The 24,520-nt window shown below is 36.6% G+C and overlaps 1 protein-coding gene across 14 annotated transcripts in view; it reads left to right on the forward strand.

Moving 5' to 3' along the window:
* TMEM196 (transmembrane protein 196) overlaps positions 1-24,520 on the forward strand; it is a 290,678-nt gene that overhangs the window by 16,850 nt on the left and 249,308 nt on the right. For 7 of the 14 annotated variants that reach the window (XR_013159967.1, XM_077122278.1, XM_077122280.1 and 4 more), the window contains one exon: positions 11,008-11,106. The exons of the other annotated variants lie outside the window; for them this stretch is intronic. The gene's annotated coding sequence lies outside the window, so the exon portion shown is untranslated. The remainder of the gene's footprint in view (positions 1-11,007; positions 11,107-24,520) is intronic. 14 annotated transcript variants of the gene reach the window in all.

The following is a 24,520-nucleotide window of genomic DNA, read 5'->3' on the forward strand; positions in this document are numbered from 1 at the left end:
AAAGCCTCTGCCACAAACTGTGTGACATTGAGCAATTTATTTAACTTCCTTACATTGATTTAAAGCCTTCTCTTTTAATCATTGTACTTTATGGAGAATCTAGTATAACAAGTTGGATGTATGCGTTCATTGTATATTTCAAGTGTATGTATTGAATTTAAAGATAGGTGTGTATATTTTGGGAGGAAGGGACTATAAAGAACAGAGAGTGGGCTTTTATCAGTCTGTGAAATGTGTAAAACTAAAATCACAAACGCCATGCTGCCTGAAGTCCTTGTGAGCATTATTCACAGGGTAGGATATGGAAATATTAAGAGGTGGGGGAAGAGAAATGAAATAAGAAGTTGGCCAGACTATCGTTCAGAAAGAGCTGGGCAAGGGGCGGAGCTACTATTGCAGCCCCCTTAAAAGGTAGTAACTGTACTGACGGCCACTTCCATGGGCTCTTTGGACTAGGATTAAAGAAAGACATTTCAAAATTTGATCTTAATAGTATTCATAAAATGGAAGTAAGTTCCAGCATTCAATGGTAAGCCCCAAGCATGATCCCTAGGATAGCCACCCCAATTGTTGTACCCAAGAAATAAGCCAGACAAATTGATAATTATGAAATATCATACCCTTGAGTAACATGGACATACGTGCTATTCCTGGGTCCTAACCTAGTTTTGAAAGAAGAGAATGGGAAATACATGGTTATCTGTGGCATTGGACACCTCCAGCTCTTTGGTAGGAATCTAAATGATTATTGCATTCTTATTGAACATAAATCCATTTACGTGGAAATAGAAAGCTAGTAAAGGAGTATGGGGGCAACACGAATATTATTTCCAGGAGTTTCAGTGAAAGAGACCGTGGCTTTTTTTTTTTATTTGTGTCCAAACTGAAAAGTGAAAAGTGATGGTATAATGAATAAGTGTTCCCTAAATTCGCAGTCAGGTAACTTGGGTTCTAGCCATAGCATTCCTATTATGTACCTTTATGTAATTAGCATCTCTTCCACAAATCTCAGTTTCTTTCACTGGACAAATAGGGACTTTGCAGTGTATTTTCATTTCCTATGACTGTTATAATAACAAATTAGTACAAACTTGATGACTTAAAACAATAGAAATTTATTCTTTCACAGTTCTGGAGACTGAAATCTGTTTCACTGGCCTGAAATCAAAATGATTACAGGGTCACTACTCCTTCTGAATTCTCTAGGGAAGAATTCATTCCTTGTCTCATCTAACTTTTTGTGGCTGCCAGCATTCTTTTTGACAGTGTCATTGCAATCTCTGCCTCTGTCTTTACGTCAGCTTCTCCTCTGTGTTTGTGTATTTTTTTTTACGTGTGTATGTTTTGTGTATAATATCTCTATGCCTCCCTAAGGATACATATGATGGCATTAGGGTCCACGTGGATAATCCAGGAGAATCCCCCCACTGCAATATCTTAATTTAATCACAACTGCAAAAATTCTTTTTTCCAAATAAAGTAAAATTCACAGGTCTAAGAGATGAGGGTATGGATATCTTCTGGGGTCATTTTTTTGCCTATTATGCACTAAACGGTCCACAGGATCCAAGTTTATAATTCAATGGCCCTTTAGGGAGAATCATTTTGCTTTTTAAGAATTCTATGGAGTCCCAGTGACAGAATGCAAAAGTAAACAGAGCTCCTCAGAGTCCATGCTTCTCTTTCTACCCAAACATCATGTATTTCTAACAAGGGATAAGAATGTGGTTCTTTGTAAAAGATTAATTTTCTCCTTTAATTATATCAAATGATAGTTCAAAGCGGTGTTCTAAAACCTATTCCTACAGAGGAAGTTGTATAGAAAGCCCATGTTCGAAGTCAAGAAATCTTTTTAAAAAAATATTTTTATGGGCGCACAGGTACAGTGGTTAGAATGGCCGCCTTTCATGAGTCAGTACTGACAGAAGAACATAGGAAAGAGTTTTAACAGTGGACAGTGGCTCCTGCAGACTGTAGGAATATGGACACCAAAATCCATGGCATGTCCGTAAAGTGTTATTAAGCAATAACAAAGGCCCAACTTAAGAATTTTGACTATGCAGTGGAAAAAATAGAATTAGTAAATAACTTGTCAAGGAATTAGAAAAGATGCAATAAATGTTAAGTAATTTCCTACTTTTAGGGATTGGCAAGGCCAGAAGACTAAAGGTTAATTAAGGGATGAATGGATCAAGGACAGCAATGAGGATAGTGATCAAAATGACTGATTGTAGAAACTATGCTGGACGAGAGGGCCTTAAGGGAAGAAATGTAACAGATTGGGAGACCAGGGTGACTAGAAGTCACAATGAAGACAGAGACAGATGTAACTGGTCAAAAAAACAGAGAGCGGTGAGAAGGCAGGTAATTATATTCGGAGAGGGAAACACAGAGCTTATGATCTGGGAGGTTGACCAGTTTCTAGCACAGATTTTTTCATTAAGTAGTTAGAGCACTAAGGATGATGCAAACTGTGAGGCCAAGATAATCAAATGTGGTGATGTTTAAATCATTGAGGATAACAGAGGTCAGGGTTGAGAGGATACAGAGAGCCTGACAGTGAATTCATTGAAGATAGTGAAGAGCTATCATGGAGCACAACAGCCATGGACAAACATTAGACTAGGGCCGTGTTTTAGTTTTCGAGGCTACTCAAGCAAATACCATGAATTGAGTCACCTTAAACAATGGGAATTCACTACCTGGAGAGACAATGAAAAAATGAACAAACAAAAGAATATGCCAAGTAGTGGTAAGGGCTATGAAGGAAAATGAAACAGGGATATTATATTGGCATAGGAAAGGGCTCAAATATGAGATAACGGTTGATATTAGAGCTGAGATTTGATGGAACCAAGGATAAAACAGTGTTTAGCTGCAAGAAGAGTGTTTCAGACAATGAAAAACACAAGTACAAAAGTGCTGGACAGGGGAGGTCACACAGTAAGTCTCTGACAAGGCTGAGTCCAGCACCCTGGCTTCTTTATTCCCTAACAGGGGCTCTTCTCTGTGTTCCAACTTGACAACTCATGTTGGGATAGAGGGTGAGGCTAGGGAAGCAAATATTGACCAGGCTGAAGGGTTCAGCAGCTGTCTTGAGGCCCATGGCAGGCCTTGCTCTGAGCAAGGGCATGAAACCAGCAAATTTGTGTTCAAGGAGGGAGAGCGACTGGGGGTGGGGAGCAGAGGAAGGTGATGATGGAAAGTCCAGCAAGGTGGCCAGAGAGAGTCCAGGTGGGCAAGGATGCAACTTAGCCTGGGACAGGACCAAGGGCTGAGGAGGAGGGGATCCACCCTTGCCAGTGCCTATCATGTGTGCCTACTAAGTGCATCTTTGAACCTGGGCCATATAGCTACCCAGTAAGAGTCCCAGGACAATCCAGAGCAAGGCTGGGCTAGGAAGCTCACTCACACATTCCTACAGGGTCTGAACACCCATGGCAGTGGGTTTCACAGTGGCGGGGGTGGGGATTGGGGTGGGGTGCTATTCACACTGAATCCACAGTGCAGTCCTTGGGACCTGTCCCAAAGTTTCCTCCATGGGTGAGAAAGGCAGAAGTCCAGGGACTCCAGGAGGACTTCCTGCAAGAGTACACACATGGATGGGAGCATTGGCAGGGAGAGGCTCATTTGAGCCTGTGCTGAAGGCAGGGACATCTGGCCTCAGCACAGAGAGGACTGAAATGAAGAGAGTCTGCACCCAGGTAACTGGGAGGCTGGAGAGGAAGCCTCTGCAAGGGCCAAGGACAGATGGGGAAACCAGAGGAATTTGTCCTTCTTCCCCCATCCGGCCTCCCTACCTGCCTGGGCCAGAATAGCACATAGGCCTACAAGGGGATATCAGACCCTCCCCCCCCCCCCAAAAAAAAATACTGGGCAGGAGTATAATTGAAATTTATGAGAAATAGCAAGGAGACAAATGTGACTAGAGCCCAGAATGCCTGGGGGTGGGGCAAAGGTAGAGATGAAATAAGAGAGAAAGCAGGTGGATGATTATATTCAACATTTTAGGCCAAGATAATGGCTTTGGATTTTACAATGAGTGAAATTGTTATTTGGCAAACTGTTTGCCACACTGCAGAAAGGGAAAGTGTGAAATCAGGGAAAACAATTAGGAGGTTAATTTAATAATCCATTGGTAATATTGGTGGCTTTGGCTAATATGGTATGGTGAAGATGATAAGTTGTTGGATATTGGATACACAATTGATGAAGAATTGGTCAGAGAGAGAGATAGGGAGAGAAAGATGGAGGGAAGGAGCAAGAAGTGTCAGCCAGTGTGGACTCTAAAGTTTGGGGCTCAAACGATTGGAAGAATGGAATTGCCATTGACCAGGTTGGAGAATACTGTGTGATGGGTAGATTTTAAGGTGGAGGAGAATCAGTAATCCATTTTTGATTGCATTAAGTTTGATATCCTATTACTTTTGTAAATAGGGATATCAAGATATGAGTGTGGTGGCTCAGTGGCAGAATTCTTCCCTGCCATGCCAGAGACCGGGTTTGATTCCCAGCGCCTGCCCATGAAAAAAAAAATAGATATATGAGTCTGAAGTTTGGGAATTTGCAGTGTAAAGATCATATTTAAAGTTGCAAGAAAGAAGGAGATCACCTGAGTGAGAAAATTGAGTCCTTCAGCATTCCAAAATTTGTAGATATGGTAGATAAATAGGAATTACCAAAAGGGACTTAGAAGGAACAGTAAGTTGTGGGAAAAAAAATAAGAGGTTAGTACTGTGAAGGCCAAGTGATAGAATTGTTACAAGAATCAGTGGTCAACTATATCAAGTATTTCTGCTGTTGGAGGACAGAAAGGAGAATCTGTAAGTACAAAAACTCTTTTTGAGAAATGTTGCTTAAAAGAGAGCAGAGAAATGGGGCAAGAAGGGAAGGTCTCCTTAAGGTGGGATATATTTATATGTTAATAGAAATGAACCATTAGTGGAAAACATAATGACACAAAAGATACTATAGATCAGAGCAAAGGCAGTGGCCTTTAGACAGGAGTGGACAAGTTCCAGAACTTGAGTGAGTGCTTGGCCTTGGATAGGAGCAGTGATCATTTTTACCTGAGCATTCAGCATTCAGGCAGAGTATGTCCAGATTGATGTTGGTAGATTTGGTGGTGGTAGCATATGGAAATTATTCTCCAATTGCTTCTACTTCCTCAGTGAAATCAGAAGCAAGCTCATTATATGAAAGTAAGGTAGGGAGGAGAAGGTAGATGTTTGGGGAGAGAGGACAAAGACAAAAGAGGAGACAGAATGTCAAGGGACTGGGAGAGTGATAATGAAGAAGAGATTGCAGGGCGGCACTGAAGCCCACTTGACAATTGTGGTCAGGAGATGAGTGTGAGCACAGCCAGCATGCTGTGCATTTTGCTACCATCCAAGATGAGCTGCTAGAGTTTCAGAGCAAGACAGGCAGACTTGCATCTAGCCACAGTTAAGTCCTGCCATGTGGGAATGGTAAATAACATGTTATGGCCTAGGAAAGTTAAGCAGGAGAATGGGAATATAGGGGATCCAGGGACATAAACTGGTGGCAGGATCAACTGATTATAAATTTTCTATAAAGGCAAAGGCTTCCAGAGTCAAGATACCAACTAGAAGGAGGAATAGGAGGTATGGTGGTCAGAGAACAGGTGTTTTGATGGGGTGATATCATTGGGGTATTTGAATAGGTTAGATTATTGTTAATGATAAGGTTTAGATATGACTATGGCTGAGCAGGTATAGAAGCAAGATCATTGGAGGTCAAGGAATAAAGAGGTCACATATTGGAAGTAATGCATTTGTGAATATTGGAACTCACTCTCAATATGAGAGCAATAGTTATAGAGAGGAGGCAGCTTGGAACTGAAATCTTCAGGGAACAAAGGAAGCAATCTAGGGGCCTATTGATGGCTGAGTAAAGGAGAGGTAGCACATGGAACATATGTTTGATGGAATGACCTGCAAAGGAACTGTGGTTTTTGGGAAGAATAGAAAGATCAAACAGAAGATGGGAAATGGAAAAAAAAAGAAAAAAGAAAAAGATTTGTAGCTGATTCATGAGTTTATGAAATGTTTTGTGAAATGTCAGAATTTAACATGATACTTTGAAAATCAGTGGATAAAGGAACCATCTAAGAAGTTTGTCTTAAAATGCAGATGTTTTTTAGTCAAGTGATTAAGACTAGTGCTGTAAGTATTAAGTCATGTCAATAGTATGTGCCATTGCTATAAGGGGATGAGAAAAATGCTTCACCTCTGTGATTTTCCTACCACCAAAAACGCCAAATGCCATCTCATCCTGAGAAAAACATCAGCAATTCCCAATTGAGGGACATTCTACAATATACCTAGACCAGTGTTCCCCAAACTGTCAAGAAAATAAAAAACTAGGTATGTTTGAGAAACTATCACAGCCCAGAGGAGCCTAATGAGATCTGCAATTAAATGTAATGTGGTATCCTGTGTTGGATCCTGAAAAAGAAAAAGGTCATTAGGAGAAAATGCCCTAAAATCTAAAGTATGCAGCTTAGTTATAATAATGTGTCAATCTCTGATTTATTAATTTTGACAAATTGACTATAGAAGTGTAAGATTTTTGCAGTTGTGTAGACTAAGTGGGGGATATGTTGTAACTTAAAACTATTCTAAGATTTTTTTAAAAAGTTTATTTTAAGGAATGCAGACACTTGGGTGTTGAGATGCAAGAATCAGCATTTATTAAAAAAATGAGTTGAAATTTATGTACAGGGAAATGCTATTCACTAACGTTTATTTTGAAATAATTTTAAACCAAGAGAACAGTTTCAAATATCATACAAAACAGAGTGAAATTAAATACTGCCCCCTACTCAGATACCTAGATTTACTGACATTAAACTTTGGCTGTACTTTTTATCATTCTAATTATATATCTGTTTATCTATCTAACATATCATCTATCTATATTCATTGCTATCTATCTAGTTTCTAAGCATTTGAAAGTAGCTTGCATACATCATGCTCCTTGAACATTTAATAGCACTTTATGTATTTCATAGCATCAAAGATATTCACTTATGTAACCTTGTTGAGTATATTTATCAAATTCAAAAAATGTGACATTGATATAAAGCATGGAATCGTATATTCCATTTTCTCAGTTGTCCCATAATATCTTTTTGGACATTTTTTCTTTCATTATTAAATCTAATCCATGATTTAATTGTAAATGTCTCATTTTTTTTCTTTTTAAAAAATTGTGGAAACATATGCCAAACATAATAATTCCCATCTCAGTCATTCTGAAACATGCAATTCAGTGGAATTAATCACATTCAAAATGTTGTGCTACCCTCACCACCATCCATTACAAAAACTTTATAATACCCCAAACAGAAAACAGGTTCTATTATACATTACTCCCCACTCACCCTCCAGTCCCTGTTAACCTGTACTCAGCTTTCTGTATCTATGGATTTGCATATTCTAGTTATTATATATAAGTGAAATCATAGAATATCTATCTTTTTGGGTCTGACTTATTTCACTCAAGATGATATCTTCAAAATTCATCCATGTTATAGCACGTGTCATGACTTGATTCCTTTTAACAGCTGAATAGTATTCAGTTGTGTATGTACCACATTTTGTTGATCCATTCTTTTGTTGGTGGACATCTGGGTCGCTACACCTTTTGGGTATTACAGCCTTACCAGAGATATGTTTTCCACATGTATTCACCTATTCTGTTGGTTGTCTTTTCCCTTTCTTGACAACATCCTTTGATCCAGAAAAATTTTTAATTTTGACGAAGTCCCTTGTATCTATTTTGCCTTTTGTTTTTCATTCCTTTGGTTTAATGCCTAAGAATCCATTGTTTAATAAAAAGTCCTGAAGAGATTTCCCTACAGTTTTAGCTCTTATATAAACAGTCATTGTTCCATATAGAGTTAACTATTTGTGTATGGTGTGATATGGGGTCCACTTTCATTTCTCACATATGTATATCCAGTTTTTCCCAGAACAATTTGTTAAAAGAGATAATTCTTTCCCAATTGAGTGGGCTTGGAATCCTTGTCAAAAGTTCATTGGCCATAGATGTGAGGGTTTATTTGTATACTCAATTTTTCCTATTGATCTATATGTCTATCCTTGTGCCAGTACCATATTGTAGCTTTTTTTAAAACTTTTTTTATTGTATAATATAACGTATATACAAAGCTAAGAGAGAAGAAAACAATGCTTTTCGAAGCACTCTTCAACAAGTACTTACAGATCCCAGTGCTTGTCATGGGCTGTCATACATCATCTCAGATTTTTCCTTCGAGCTGCTCCAGAATATAGGAGGCTAGAAAGAATAAATATATTTTTATCATCACAATAGACTTTTTACTTTTTGTGAAAAATAACATATATAAAAAAGCAATAAATCTCAAAGCCCTGCACCACAATTAGTTTTAGAACAGATTTCAGATTGGTATGGGTTTACTTCTAGCTACTCAAGATACTGGAGACTAAAAGAAATACCAATTTGAAGATTCAGCAATCGTATTCATTTGGTAAACCCTACTTTTTATGTGTAACTCCACCATCACCTTTGATCTTTCTATCCCTCTCTTTAGGAGTATTTGAACTATGGCCATTTTAACTTTTTCCTGTTGGAAAGAGGTGTCAATAATATGGGGTAAGGAGATGGAACTGGCTGATGTTCTGGAGAGGCTGGGCCCTCTAGTTTCAGGACTTATCTGGTCCAGGGACCCATCTGGAGGTTATAGATTCCTGGAAAGTTACCCTAGTGAATGGAACCTTTGTAGAATCTTATATATTGCCCTAGGTGTTCTTTATGATTGGCTAGGAATGGTTTTGGTTGGGGTTTGGCAAGTTATTGTAGGTAGCAGTGTCTAACTGAAGCTTGCCTAGGAGTGACATACAGAGTAGCCTTTCGACTCTATTTGAACTCTCTCTGCCACTGATACTTTATTAGTTATACTTCTTTCCCCCTTTTGGTCAGGATGGAATTGTGCATCCCATGGTGCTAGGGCCAGACTTATCCCTGGGAGTCCTCTCCCACACCACCAGGGGGACTTTCACCCCTGGATGTCATGTCCCATGTAGAGGGGAGGGCAATGATTTCACTTACAGAGTTGGACTTAGAGAGAATGAGGCCACATCTGAGCAACAAAAGAGGTCCTCTAGAAGTAACTCTTAGGCATACCTATAGGTAGGCTAAACCTCTCTGCTACCTACATAAGCTTCACAAAAGTAAGCCTCAAGATCAAGGACTTAGCCTATTGATTTGGGTGTTCCTAATGTTTGTAAATAAGGATAGTTTTACTTCTTCCTTTCCAATGTAGATGACTTTTTTTTTCTTTTTCTTGCCAAATTGCTCTCTAAGGTTGTTAATGTCTCCTAGCACTTCTAGTATAATGTTGGATAGCAGTGGAGTCAGTAGGCATCTCTCTCTTCTTCCAAATATTAGGGTGTATGCTTTCAGTCTTTCACCATTGAGTAGGATATTAGCTGTGGGTTTTTCTTATATTCCCATTATGTTGTTGAGGAAGTTCTAATATTAGTTATTTGAGTATTTTTATCAAGAAAGTGTGGTAGATTTTGCTAAATAAATTTTCTGCATCAATTAAGATTATCATATTTTTCCCTTCATTCTGTTCATATGGTGTATTGTAGTAATTGATTTACTTACATTGAATCCCCCTACATACCTGGCATAATCCCACTTGACCATGGTGTATAATTCTTTTGAGATGCTGTTGAATTTGGTTTGCCAGTATTTTGTTGAGGATTTTTGCATATATATTCATAAGGTATTTTTGTCTATTATTTTCTTTTCTTGTGATATAATTATCTTGTTTTGATATTAGGGTAATGCTGGCCTCATAAAATGAATTAGAAAGTGTTCCCTCCTCTTCAGCTTTTTGGAAGAGAAAGATTGGTGTTAATTTTCCTTTGAATGTATAGTAAAATCCACCACTGAAGTTATCTGGTCTTGTGCTTTTCTTTGTTAGGGGGTTTTAGATTACTGGCTCCATTTCTGTGGTTGTTACTGATCTGTTGAGATCTTCTATTTCTTCTTGATTCCATTAGTAATTTGTGTGTTTTTAAGGAATGTATCAATTCAGTATGGATTATCTGATTTCCTAGTGTGCAATTTATTATAATAACCTCTTATAATCTTATTTATTTATGTGAGATCATTGATAATGTCTTCCCCTTTTATTTCTGAATTTTGTGGGACAAAGAAGAAATCACAAGGTAAATTAGGAAATATCTTGAAACAAATGAAATAAAAAATCCAACATACCATAACTTCTAGGATATATCAAAGGCAGTGTTCAGAGGGAGATTTATAACTGCATAAATTTAATTAAGATCATTCAGTCAGTTTTGATGAATTCATATCAGGTACAAACACTTCCATTACTCAAGAAAGCTCCCTCATGCCCCATCCCAAGCAATACCTTCCATATTAGTTTTTCCTTGTCTAGAAATTCATATCAATGGAATTACATAGTATGTACTGTTTGCATATGACTTTTTTCACTCACCACAATGTTTGTGAAATTCATCCGTGTTGTCGTATGTGTCAGTTGTTTGCTTCATTTTATTGCGGAGTAGATTTCTATTGAATGGGTATGCTATGATTTATTTAAACAGTCTTCTGTTGAAGAATTCTGATTCTTAGTAGCTATATAAATGATTCTGAAACAGGTAGTCCACAAATCATATTTTGAGAAACACTGCTTTAAAAAGTAGATGAACACTTAATCATCTCTTGGTTAAGAAACTCTTCCAAGCCTGAAAAGGTAACCAAGTATCTAAGAACCTTAATACACTTGTAAAATAATGCATCCAACCTGTATCACTACGAGATAAAGCTGAAAAAATTAACAACAATCTTCTCAGAATAAAAAGGCAAGATATGTTAGAATATCTACATTGGCAGGAGTAAGAATTTGCAGTAAGAAGTATCAATTTTCTTTAGTTAGATGCTGCTGCTGGTTTTTTTATCCTTCAGGGGCCAGTGAGAACTGAGGGTGAATACAAGTAGTATGTTCCTCGTGGCGCAGTAAATATTACTGAATCTCTGGGTGGTTTAGTCAACGCCAATGACAAGGTAACCCTTTTGATTGCTGCAGAAGTCTGCTTTGATCATAATATATACACTGCACTGGGCATTTATAGGAATGTTATGGGAAAGGAAGCAACCTGATAAATTGCAGGGAAGAGAACAAAAATTAAACAATTGGAAAGATTACACATTTGAATTCAGAACACAGTAAGAAACACGGAGCTGAGAATTCAGACTTGGAGGTCACAACTCTCTGGGGTACAATAATTGGGAATGACAGTAAAAATAATATTCTGAATGAGAACAGAAGGCTGCTGTTGAAACTTATGTTTAAAATCTCTACGGCGGCTCAGCAGGCAGAATTCTCGCCTGCCCATGTTGGAGACCCAGGTTCAATTCCCGGTGCTTGCCCATGCAAAAAAAAAAAGAAAGAAAAAGAAAAGCTCTACCATGGTAGTAAATGTCTTCTGTTCCCAGCAGTATCTTCCAGGCTCAGCTCAGCCTGACCAAGGATTTGGGACATATATTCTACTGCTTCATGAGAAATGCAAGAGTGAATTGTCTGTTCCACTTTCTACACATTCAGTGTCTACAGTTTCTCCCTTATTCCTCTGCCCACTATCTCATTATCTTTTTCTCTTTTATCTCCTTTTATTTGGATGTTTCACCTTGTGTATATCCATTTAGTTTGTAATGCAATTTTATTGAGATATATTCACACTCCATACAATCCATACGAAGTATACAGTGACTCACAGTAGTCATATAATTGTGTAATCACCACCACAATCAATTTTAGAGCATTATCATAACTCAAAACACAACACAAAACAAAAAAATATTAAAGAAAACCCAGCACAATCCATACCCCTTCCCCCATCATTGTTGACCCCTGGGATTGGTGTGATAAATTTGTTGCTGTTGATGGAAGAATATTAAGATACTACTATTAATTATAGTCCACAGTTTGCAATAGTTACATTTTTCCCATATAACGCTCTATTATTAACTCCTTGTAATAGTATTGTACATTTATTCTAGTTATGAAATACCTTTTTTAGATATATACTGTTAATAACAGTTATCATCCAACAGTATTCACCATGTTATACATTTCCATGTTTTAACCTCTAGCTTTCCTTCTGGTGATATATATGACTCTAAACTACCCCTTTCAACCATATACACATACAACTTATCACTATTAATAAACTCATAATAACTTACTATCATCACCTCTGTCCATTTCCAAATGATTAAGTTCAACCTAGTTAAACATTCTGCACATGTTAAACAACCACACTGCCGGTTCTCTAGCCTCATTGTATCTTCTGGTAACTCATAATCTAGATTTATGTCTATGAGTTTATCCTTTTAATTTTACACTTTAACTTTCTCAACAATGTTCCTAAAGTCTAAATTAGTATACAAATTAAACATTATATTTGACATTCTAAAGTGGAATTGGAATAATTGAAGAAGACAAAATACCTAAGCTACTAGAAAAATGATATGAACTACTTTAAAAGAACACTGGCCTTGTCCTGTAGTTTAGCAGGGTGTTTTTGAATGTGGGATACCTAGAGATCGATCTCAAACCTTAGAGATAGATCTAAGTGCTTTCCCCAGAATTTCATCTGTAATTCAGTTGATGAGAATAAGCTGTGAATAACCAGCTTTGCTTTCCAGCGAGCTGTGAGCTCATTTGATTATTTAGATTGGCCTCAAGTTCCCCCAAGATGATTTAATATTCTAATGTTTGGCCTTGTTGCACTATAATAATTTGGTTGCAGAATGATTTGTGACTATAGCACATACAACCTGACTTTGTCTGGCACTCTGGGTTCAAATATAGTCCTTATGCAGATGGAAATAAAAATAGCCAAATCTGGATACTTGTGGTCAGCTGAGGTGATTTTAATTGTTGGGAGAACTGAGAATGATGTACTGAAAGAATATTAAGACGATCTAGAGTCAAACCTTCCATTGACTTGTTATCCAGCTCAAAACAATCTCACTTCGTGGATATAATGCCTGTATACCTGTATGCACATTGTTCAGTGGTGTGTGTGAGTCTCAAAATGTTGCAGTGACTGAAAATTAAGCCATACAACTGTGGCTTAGTTTGGGGATTTGTTGTGTTCTTCAGCCTTTATACTGTTTTTACAATTCAGCCTTTATACTATTTTTACAATGTCTTAACTCCTTTGCTGAAACTGGTAAAGTTTAGCATAGAGACTATATTGTATGCTTAAAAATGAAGTGTGCTGAGCCAGATAGCTTGGCTATCTGCTATTATATACCAGGTACCTTTGTAGAGTTATCTAAGCTCTGTGTAGTTCACTCTTTGTATCTTTAAAAAGGGGACTTAAAATAATATACATAAAGAGCATATAACAATCATAGAATAGATAACTGAATGAGTTATTATCTGCAGAACACTCAGAACAGTCCTAGAAATGGCACAGACCTACTACGTGTTAGTTATCATCATTTTTATGGCTTTAATTTTTTCTATCACTTGCATTTTACTGGGAAGAGCGTTTTAGATTGGTGATTTTTGTTCTACTCAGAATGCATCCCATTAAAGTAAGAGATAAGAAGTAATCACATGCACACAAGGTATTGCTCTCAAGATTTATACAGAGATTACTGGAGCATTCTGGTGTTACATATAGTGTTCTGATTTGCCAAAGCTGTTGGAATGTAATATACCTGAAATGGGTTGGTGTTCACAGTAGGGATATATTAATTTTCAAATTTGCAGTTCTAAGGCAATGAAAATGTCCTACTTAAGGTATCAACAGAGCAATACCTTCTCTGAAGAATGGCTGCTGGCACCAGGGGTTCCTCTGTCACTTGGAAAGGCATATGGCCAGCATCTGCTGGTCCTTTGCTGGTGTCATTGCTTTTAGTTCTGTTCCTGTAGCTTCTACTATGTATCCTGTGGGTCTTCTCTTGGCATCTCTTGAGCTGTTCTCCCTCTTTGAGCTTTCTAGGTGTTTCTCTTTGAGCTCTCATGGGGTTTCTTTTTTTTTATCCTCATGAAAGACTCCAGTAAAGGATTAAGATCACCTTGGATGCGGTGGGTCCATCTCAACTGAAACAATGTAATCAAAATGTCCCATCCACAATAGCTCTACACCCACAGGGATGAATTACAAACACACCTTAAAGCCAAATGATCAAAGTAAAAAGTTGGAGGAGACTCAGAATTTGCAACAAGTAATCAAAGATGTTCATACAAATCTCCTAAATAACATCAATGGGTTTTTGACTAATGACATAAAGATATCAAGAAGACATTAGAAGACCATAAAGAAGAATTTGAAAGAATAAATAAAAAAATAGCAGAACTTATGGAAATAAAAAAAAAACACTGTAGAGAAAATTAAAAATATATTAGAGGCACAACAGCAGATTTGAAGAAACAGAAGAATAAGCGAACTAAAGTACAGGGCAATGAATTTGAATACATAAAATAACAAATATTTTAAGAGATGGAAAATTTTGAATTGAATCTCAGGGAAATGATTGACAATGTAAAAAACACGTATAAGAGTCGTTGGTGTTCCAGAAGGAGAAGAGAAGAGATAATTGGGGAAAACTTCCCAACTCTTATAAAAGACATAAATATACAAATCAAAGAAGCCAAACAAACTCCAAAGAGAATAAATTCAAATGGACCCACTCCAGGATATACACTAATCAGAGTGACAAATGCCAAAGAAAAAAGAGTCCTGAAAGCAGCAAGAGAAAAATGATTCACCACATACAAGGGTAACCCCCCAAGATGAAGTGCTAACTACTCAATGGGCACCCTGAAGGCAAGAAGACAATGGTATGATATACTTAAGATTCTGAAAGAGAAAAATTTCCAGCCTAGCTTTCCTTCAAAAGTGAAGAAGAGTTTAAAATTTTCACAAACAAATGCTGAGAGAATTTGTTAATATGAGATCTGCCCTGCAAGAAAATACTAAAGGAAGTTCTTGTTGGCTTGGAAAACTACAGGAGAAAGGTCTTGAATTGAAGATTATTCATAAGGGTAACTTAAAGGCTAAAAAGTGAGAGAGAAAAATATATATCTGATGAATAAAACTAAAAGCATAAGATGATTGAATCAAGAATGGGCTTTACAGTAATAACTTTGAATGTTAATGGATTAAACTTCTTAGTTAATAGATTCATAGTGGCAGAATGGATTTAAAAATACCATCCAGCTATATGCTGTTTACAAGAGACTCATTTTAGACCCAAGGATTTAGATAGGTTGAAAATGAAATAATTGGAAAGATATTCTATGCAAGTTGTAACCAAAATAAAGCACAGGCATCTATAATAATATCAGACAAAATAGACCTTAAGTGTAAAGATGGCATAAGAGACAAGAAAGGACACTATATATTAATAAAAGGGATAGTACACCAAGAAGAAATAAAAATCATAAATGTTTATGCACTTGGTCACGGAGTTCCAAAATACATGAAGCATACATTGGCAAAACTGAAGGATACAATAGACATTTCTATAGTAATAGTTGGAGACTTCAGTACACCACTCTCTTCTATAGATACAATAACTGGACAATGAATCAATAAGGAAATACAGAACCTAAACAATGTCATAAATGAATTAGACCTACCAGCCATGTATAAATTGTTACACCTCAAAACACCAGGATATATATCCTTCTCAAGTGTTTATGGAACATTCTCCAGGACAGATCATATCCTAGGGCACAAAACAGGTCTTAATAATTTTAAAAAAATGAAATTATTCCAAGCACTTTATCTGACCATAATGGAGTGAAGCTGGAAATCTAATAACCTCCAAAGAATAGGAACTTTTGCAAATATTTAGAGGTTAAACAACACACTCTTAAGTAGTCAGTGGATCAAAGATGAAATTGTACAAGAGATGAGTAAATACTTGGAGATGAATGAAAATAAGAAATACAACAAATTAAAACCCATGGGATGCAGTAAAGGTGGTGCTGAGAGGGAAAATTATAGCTCTCAATGACTATATTAAAAAGGAAGAAAGAGCTAAAACCAAAGAGCTAACTGAACAACTGAAGAAACTAGATAAAGAGCAGCAAACAAACCCTAAATCAAGTAGAAGAAGAGAAATAACAAAGATTAAAGCAGAAACAAATGAATAGAGAACAACAACAAAACTACAGAGAGAATCAGTAAAACCAAAAATTGGTTCTTTGAGGAAATCCACAAGGTTGATAAACTCTTAGATAGACTGACAAAGTCAAAAAGAGAGAAGTTGTAAATAAACAAAATCAGAAATGAGAGGATGGTCATTACCATGGATCCTGGAAAAATAAAAATAAAAAAAATCCTAAGAGGACACTATGAACAATGCATGCAAAAACACTAGGCAACTTAGATGAAATGGACAATTTTCACATGAGCAACCTATACTGACTCAAGAAGAAATGGAAGACTTCAACAAACCAATCACAAGTAACGAAATTCAATCAGTCATCAAAAACCTTCCTACAAAGAAAAGCCCAGGACAAGATGGCTTCACAGGGGAATTTTACAAAACATTTCAAAAATAACTAACACTATTCCTGCTAAAACTCTTCCAAAATTTTGAAGAAGAAGAAAAAACTACCTAACTCCTTCTATGAAGCTAACATTAATCTAATAGTAACCTAATAAAGGTACTACAAGAAAGGAAACTACAGGCCAATTTCCCTAATGACTATAGATGCAGAAATTCTCACCAAAATACTTGCACACTGAATCTAATGGTATACTAAAAGAATTATGCACTACGATCCAGTATGGTTTATTCCAGGCATGTGAGGGTGTGTTTAACACAAGAAAGTCAATCAATGTAAAATAATACATTAACAAACAAAAGGGAAAATCACAGGATCATCTCGATTGATGCTGAGAATGCATTCAACAAAATTCAGCATTCTTTCCAAATAAAAGCACTTCAAAAGGTAGAAATTGAAGGAAACTTCCTCAATATGATCAATGGCATATATGAAAAACCCACAGCCAACATTGTGCTCAACAATGAGAGACTGAAAGCATTCCCCCTAAGACTGAGAACAAGACACAGATGCCCATTGTTACCACTGATCCAACACTATGCCAGAAAGTCTAGCTAGAGTAATTAGGCAAGAAAAAGAAATAAAATAATCTATATTAGAAAGAAAGAAGTAAAGTTCTCATAATTTACAGATGACGTGATCTTATGTTTGGAAAATTCCAAGAAATCTATGATCTAGTTATTTGAGCAAATAAATTCAGCGAAGTGGCGGAATACAAGATTAATGTGGAAAATCAGCAATGTTTCTATAAACTAGTAATGACCTAATTGAGGAGGCAATTAAGAAAAAAATCCATTCACAATATCAGCTAAAAGAATCAAGTATCCAGAAATAAACATAACCAAGAATGTAACGGATTTGTACACAAATGTCTATAAAATATTGCTAAAGAAAATCAAAGAAGACTTAAATAGGTGGAAATACATTTCATGTTCATGTATTGGAGGGATGAATATCATTAAGAGGATAATTCTACCCAGTAGGCAGCCCACCTTGAATGGGTAGAGATACATCTCCATGGAAACACCTTATCAAAAGGTATCACCCACAATTGGGTGAGTCACATCTCCATGGAAACAATTTAATAAAAAGATCCTACCCTAAACATGAAAAAGATCCTACCCAACAACACTGAATGAAGATTAAAGAATGTGGCTTTTCTTGGATACACAACAGTTTCAAATTGATATACTGTGTGATTTTAAAAACTTTGGGTCTGATACCCCCTTTATACAGTATGTAGTTGGATGAGTAATAAAGATATGATTTTAAAAAAGAATATGGCCTTTTCTGGGGTACATAACAGCTTCAAACCAGCACACACCACCCTCTGGACCCCCAAAAGACATGTTCTTTTCATAATACGTTTTCTATCACAATACTACACAAGCCTTAAATCATTTCAGTAACAATACTAAGTACAAAGTCTTATCAAAACCAGTTACATCTGAGGTCTGTCCCAATGTAAAAGTCTCCTCTGGCTGTGACCCTGTAAAACACAGAACAACTTTTCTACTTCCAATATACAATGAAGGGACAGACATAGGATAAATTTCACCATTTACAAAGGGAGAAACTTAGAGGAGAACAGCGGTCGCTGGTCCAAAAAGTTCCAAAAAAGATGCAGATTATGCTTCATTTGAGTTCCAGGTCTGAACATCATCTATAGAATGATGTTTTGTCCTTGGGGCTTGTGAGAACAGCAGTCCTATCCTTTCCAAGGGCTGTGCAGCAGTTGTACCGTCTCCAAACACTGGGCTGAGGGCTCCAACAACTCCAAGTTTTGGGGAGACTACCATGTTCTTGGCCCCAACCTCCTCAAGCATCTTGGTGGTAGCCCAATTCTCTGCCATATTGGGGCATACACTCAACCCCCTCAGAACAGTGGGGTGGTGACCAGGCTCTTCCCAATCTTTGGCAAATGTGCTACACCCTCTCGGAGGCCTGGGATAGCAGCACTCTTCCTGAGGAATGGGGAGGAAGGCCTTACCTCTGCAAACTCTGGGGCAAAGTTACCCTTTCCACATGAGTGGGTGGGTTCGCTCTCCTGGCCTGAGGTTTCTTTGCTCCAGACCTCAATTTTCATGGTTCTGCTTTTGAAATCATTTTTCCGTCAATTCGTCTCTTTTCTTTCCCTTTTAGTCCAGGTTGGCAGGGCTTATATTTACAGTTCTCACAACAAACTTACTGGTTTTGCATGCAGCACACAGGGGTCCCAACCATTAAACCATAGACATTCCACAAATCCTTTCTGGAGAGCTACATTTCCAATCCTGACTTGTACTGAAATGGCTAACTTGTTCTATGTTCTGTTCAGTCCTCATGTGGGGCACTATTTATGAAGTCCAGAATTTTCCAAACCATCAATTTCTGGTGTCTTTGCACCCAGGAGTTCAGTTTTCAGCTTATCTCTTTCCTCTCACATTTTACTATAAGCTGCGAGGAGTTAGGCTGTACTTTCCACATTTAATTTGGAAGTCTCTTTGGTTATGTATTCCAGCTCATCACTTTCAAACAATACAATATTCAGATAATGTCATACAGTATCAGGACTCAATTTTGTCAAATTCTCTGCCACTTTAACAAGAGTCACCTGTCTTCCAGTTACAATGTACAACCATCATTTCTGTCTAAGACCTCATTGGAAGTACCTTTAACATCCATATTTCTACTAACAGTCTATTCAAAGCAACCTAGGCCTATCAAGCATCTCAGAATTCTTCCAGAATCTTCCACTGACCCATTTATAAAGCCATTCCAGCATTTTTGTTATTTGCATCTTGCAGCCCCCTACTATTTGGTACTAAAATCTGTTCCAGTTTGCTGAAACTGCTGGAATGCAATATACCAGAAACAGGTTAGCTTTTATGATGGGAATGTATTGGTTTAGAAATTTACAAGGCCATAAAACTGTCCCAATTAAGACATCAATAGGATGATACCTTCTTTGAAGAAAGATCACGAGTATCTAGGGTTCCTCTTTCACATAAAAGGCACAGGCTTTTGTCTGCTGATTCTTTGCTCCAGGGTCTTATTGCTTTCAGCTCTGGTTCCTTTGGCTTCCAGTCTGGTCTGCAGGTCCTCTCTTGGCATGTCCAGGGCTAGTCTTCCTCTGTGAACTCTCTCTGGGTGTTTCTCTGTGAACTGTGTGAGTGTATCTGTCTTTTATCTTCATAAAGGACTCCAATAAAGGGTTAAGACCCACCTTGGATTGGGTGGGACACATCTCAATTGAAACAACCTAATCAAAAGTCCTACCTACAGATGGTCTACACCCACAGGAATGGATTAAAAAAACATGACCTTTTCTGGAGCACATAAAAGCTTCAAACAAAAAGAAAAGTGATATTTACAGATCCTTCACGATAACTCTTTGTGGTACGTCAACATTATCATCTCCATTTCATAGACACACAAGTTATAGCTGAGTGGTAACTCATATCTGTCAACATTGTCCAGTAAGTCAAGAACCCTTTTCAAATCTATCATTTTCTGTCCTCCTGGGAAAAGAGTTTAGATTGATACATAATGAAACAATTGAGTAAACAATACTCCAAAAGAAAATAGCTCATTTATTTGGGTGATGTTAATCTGGTTGGTTTTCATAACTAATTTTCAATGCTGTCATTTATATAATAATTTTTTCAAGAAAAAAGTATTTTCTGTGTCTAGAATGACAATAAAGAGGTCAATCCATTCTGTTCTTTCTTTTTTTATTTGTTTGTTTGTTTATTGGCTAGGAATAACAATAATTTGTGCCATCTTTTAATAAAGCAAAACATATTGTAGAACTTTGTAATTTTGAGGATACTATAGTTTAAGCCAAACAATATAATACAAAATATGATCACTGATCTTACTGAAATAGGTTTAATAAAAATTAAGTGTGATTTTGTATCAGTCCCAAAATATCCTTCTTAAAGGGCAGATTCATCTATTATTTGACACATTCTTGTCAGACACGTCATAGTAGAAGTTGGCAGGTGCTTATATGATACTCTAAATTAGGAATTTTTTTAAACTCACTTTATCTTCCTCACAGCTAGTCAGACAACTAGAGTCTGAAATTCCCAATGTGAGATCCACACAGTCCTTTGGATTAGTATTGTGCCTCCATAGAGGTGTTGCTAAAGTGTGAATATGTTCCCTAGAGGGCAGGACACAGAAATTCTGACACGTGGGTAGTTTCTCCTTGATGAGAGAGCATCAGAGAGCAGAAAGCCTAAAGAATGGGATATCACATCTCCATGTTTGGAGACTTTTGCAAAAGAAAATGGTCTGAGGCATCGCCCTGGGGTGTCCTATTAGAATCTTGTGGAAGTCCAGGAATAGAGTCGACAGAATGAGCTTACCCAAGCACAGAGTAGTGCCTCTTACCAGCAAGTTCTGCTTATTAATGTTTTACATGTAGAAATAGCCTGGTAATTTCTAATTTTTCAGTTCTAGTGACCATCATAATAAACAGACATGATTTAATCAGTAGACGAAATAGAGCTGTGGAACGGAAGTTCCCTTTGCAGGCATGTGAGAAACTGTATGATAAGGAGAAGCCTTAAGACTGGGAAGCATATACACTTTGGAACAAATTGCAGAAAAGTTTCTACTAAATGATATAATATTCAAGAGAAACATGGAGTAGAACTGCTGAATTTCTATTCCGTGAAAATATTTTGTGAGCTTATTCGTCCATTAATAACATTTAAATCATAGTAAGTAAAATCTAAATTTTTCTTTTTTATTCCCAATTTAACTTAAGATAATGGAAAAGACTCAGTCTTCAGCTTATAAAATATTTACAAGGCCACTAACTTGAATAATATCTCTTTATAAAAACAAATATGAATTTATATAATTGATAAATATGATTTTTCCAGAACCTTGAACAAAAGGAAATAGTTCATTAATCTGATGGAGTAACCTGGGCATCAGTGTAGGAGTTATTGAATAAAGGGATGCCCTTGGGTAATGGTATTTCCTTTACATCTACCTGGTGGTTATGATATTTAGACAGGCATGAGAGAGATGAGATTTTATGAACCTGAAGGAGATGCTATTTTTTTCTAAAGTCAATTATTCACAGAGGTAATAGCTGAGTATAGCTTAAATTATATGGTTTTAAATATAAATCATAGATGAGTTATATAAGTCCCTGTCTATGCACAGTTGCTGAAAATATAGATCCTTTTGTAAATTTTAAGTACACAATAGTTGATAGTTTCAGTGCATTTAAACTAGACACTACACTTTTTTGCAAACCAAATATGACATATAAGAAATCTTCTTCAAGAACTCAGATATTTCGTGTATGTTAAGCTTTATTAAGTTATGTTTATAATTTACCAAGTATTTCCTAGTCATTAAGGATGACACTTTATTCAATATGTTTTAGGCTATAGTTGCAACAACTAGCTAGTTTTTTTCATCTTTTTAATGCTCTTTTTGCTCAAGCAGAGAATATTTAGAGGTAAGCGGGTTCAGAGTACCCAAAATGTATTGAAAAGGCAGGAACTTTTATAGTATTTCTTCCACTAGTTTCAAGGTGCAGGGTTTCCTTAGAAAGAACTTCTTTGGTTTTATGTTCGCTTTAAACATAGAGTAACACAAGTGACATTTTATATATAAAGATTACAGAAAACCTCTTCATAAATCTTAGATTGTTTCCAATAAAAGGGAAGGTCTAAATAATCAGGTCAGTTAATTATTTTGCAACTGATATTTCATCCAAAAAGAAAAAAAAGGCTTTAATGTGAGAAAAATAATACAAGTGAAATGCTTCATATCCCAGTTCATTGTAAAGCTGCTTCATAATTAGAGATTTACCAGGAGCTGTGTTGTATCATTAGTAAACTCGGGCATGAAGTAGTAAATACCAGCTGTAGGAATTTTGTTAACTTCTTTACCTCTTAGTGATTAATCACTCATGAAACATTTATTGTGCCATTTTCACTATACCACCAAGTAGTTAATATTTCAGCATGGTAATACACTGACTCATTTTATTTTTAGTGCAATTTATTTTTCCTGCTACAAACAAAGCAAAAAAACAAAAACAAACAAACAAAAAAAAACAAGGAACAAAAAGCAAACAAACAAAAAACAAAACCACAACTTTTCAGTTAATAACTATATTGCCCAATATGACAACTTAGAAGTATCTGAGAATTCCCGTAAGCAGGGTTTCTCAACCACGTCACTACTGGCATCTTAGGTCAGATGAGTCTTTGTTACTAGAGGTTGTCTTGTTATTATAGATGTTTAGTAGCATCAGTGGTCTCTACTCACTTCTCACCCCCGGTGTGACTACAGTTATCTCTAGGCATGGCCAAATGCCTGGCGGGGGATGGAGGGCTGACATCTCCCCTGGTTGAGAAGCACTACCTTAAGGGAATAAATGTCATACCCAATGCTTAGATGGTAAGTGACTCTGCCTGTGGTGGTTGGCTCAAGATTAGACGTAGGTCCTTTAGTTCTGTTTCATACTTCTCTTTAGATAATATTATCTCATCTGACTCATTCTGAACATAATCCAGTAGAGAGCAAGGTGCCCCCATTTCTTGGCATTACTAATTATTAATTCTAGTGACTTAGTGCTTTTGTGGTTCTATAATTCTGATTTTCCCTGTTGCTTGCGCAGATGCATTGTACAGGAATTAGAAAATTTCAAACAACATTTTTTTTAAGCATCACAATGGGTGACAGAGGCTGCATGTTTACCACAAATGTTTTTAAATATTACTTTTATTCCTATCTCCAGGTTCTGCCTGAATAAATAGGTGTATAGTAGAAGTCACAAGAAAAATTTAAAAATTCCAGAGAATGGATTTGCTCAGTCATACTTGATATTCCTGGCACAATGCGCTAGTAATTTTCTGATTCTTCTTCACTAGCAAACTTTCTCTACTTTGTCAGACTCATTTTCTCGGGGATGTATTTATGAAAAGAAAAACACACAGGCCTTCCTTTCAAATTTTATCAAAGCTTCATTATACACTTTAAAATTAAAATTTTAAAACTAAATACCTTTTTTAAAAGCATCTTAGACTATTAGCTTAGGGCTTGGCTGAATCCAGGGGTTCAATCAAAATCCTAATTCCTTGTACTTCTCAATATCTTATCCCTGGTTTTCTGTTTTAACCCCATTTTCATATTGTCTCTTCCTCATGCATTGTGGCTGTCAATTATTCCACCTTATCTGTTCTCAGCAGCTCAGGTTCCTTTTACTAACTGGCTCCAAAAAATCCTATAATTGAATCTCATTTAGCTATAATTGGATAATAATTAAACGTGAACTAATTACTCTTGTCAGAAGGGCGTGTTATTCTGCTTGGCCAGAGCAGGTCGTATACTACTCTTTGAGTTATGAATGGAAGCAGTTCTATTAGTATTACATGAACTGGGAGAGGAAGAGTGATGGTTCACAGACATGCATCAGAGGAAGGATAGATGGTTCTAACTACTCGCAATCATATTATCTACTTTCCTTCTACTGACTAAAAACCTTACTAATGTATATTTTCTGAATTCTTTAAACTCAGTTTAATTCATCTATAAAAACACTCATCAACATCCCTACCAACCATTATACATAAGTAGATGTGAAGCTCTAAAGCTGTAGTCTGCCAGCCCTTAAGAAATATATCAGGTTTTTTTCTTCTATGATTATTCAGGTGTTTTCAGCCAATAAATTGACAGTGTAATGTCTGAATCCTGGAGCACCACTGTTCAATGGAAAGAAAAAAACAATTTGTTCACCGCTACTTGCTGAATAAAAATTAAAGACACTTTCCAACTTGTCTGACCTTACAGAAATGTGTATTTATGTTTTCATGTACTAAAAAATTCACTTTTAGGACAAATAGAACTAGATTTCAATCACTGTGA

This window comes from Tamandua tetradactyla, chromosome 1 (genome assembly GCF_023851605.1).
Source record: "Tamandua tetradactyla isolate mTamTet1 chromosome 1, mTamTet1.pri, whole genome shotgun sequence".
Lineage (NCBI taxonomy): Eukaryota > Metazoa > Chordata > Mammalia > Pilosa > Myrmecophagidae > Tamandua > Tamandua tetradactyla.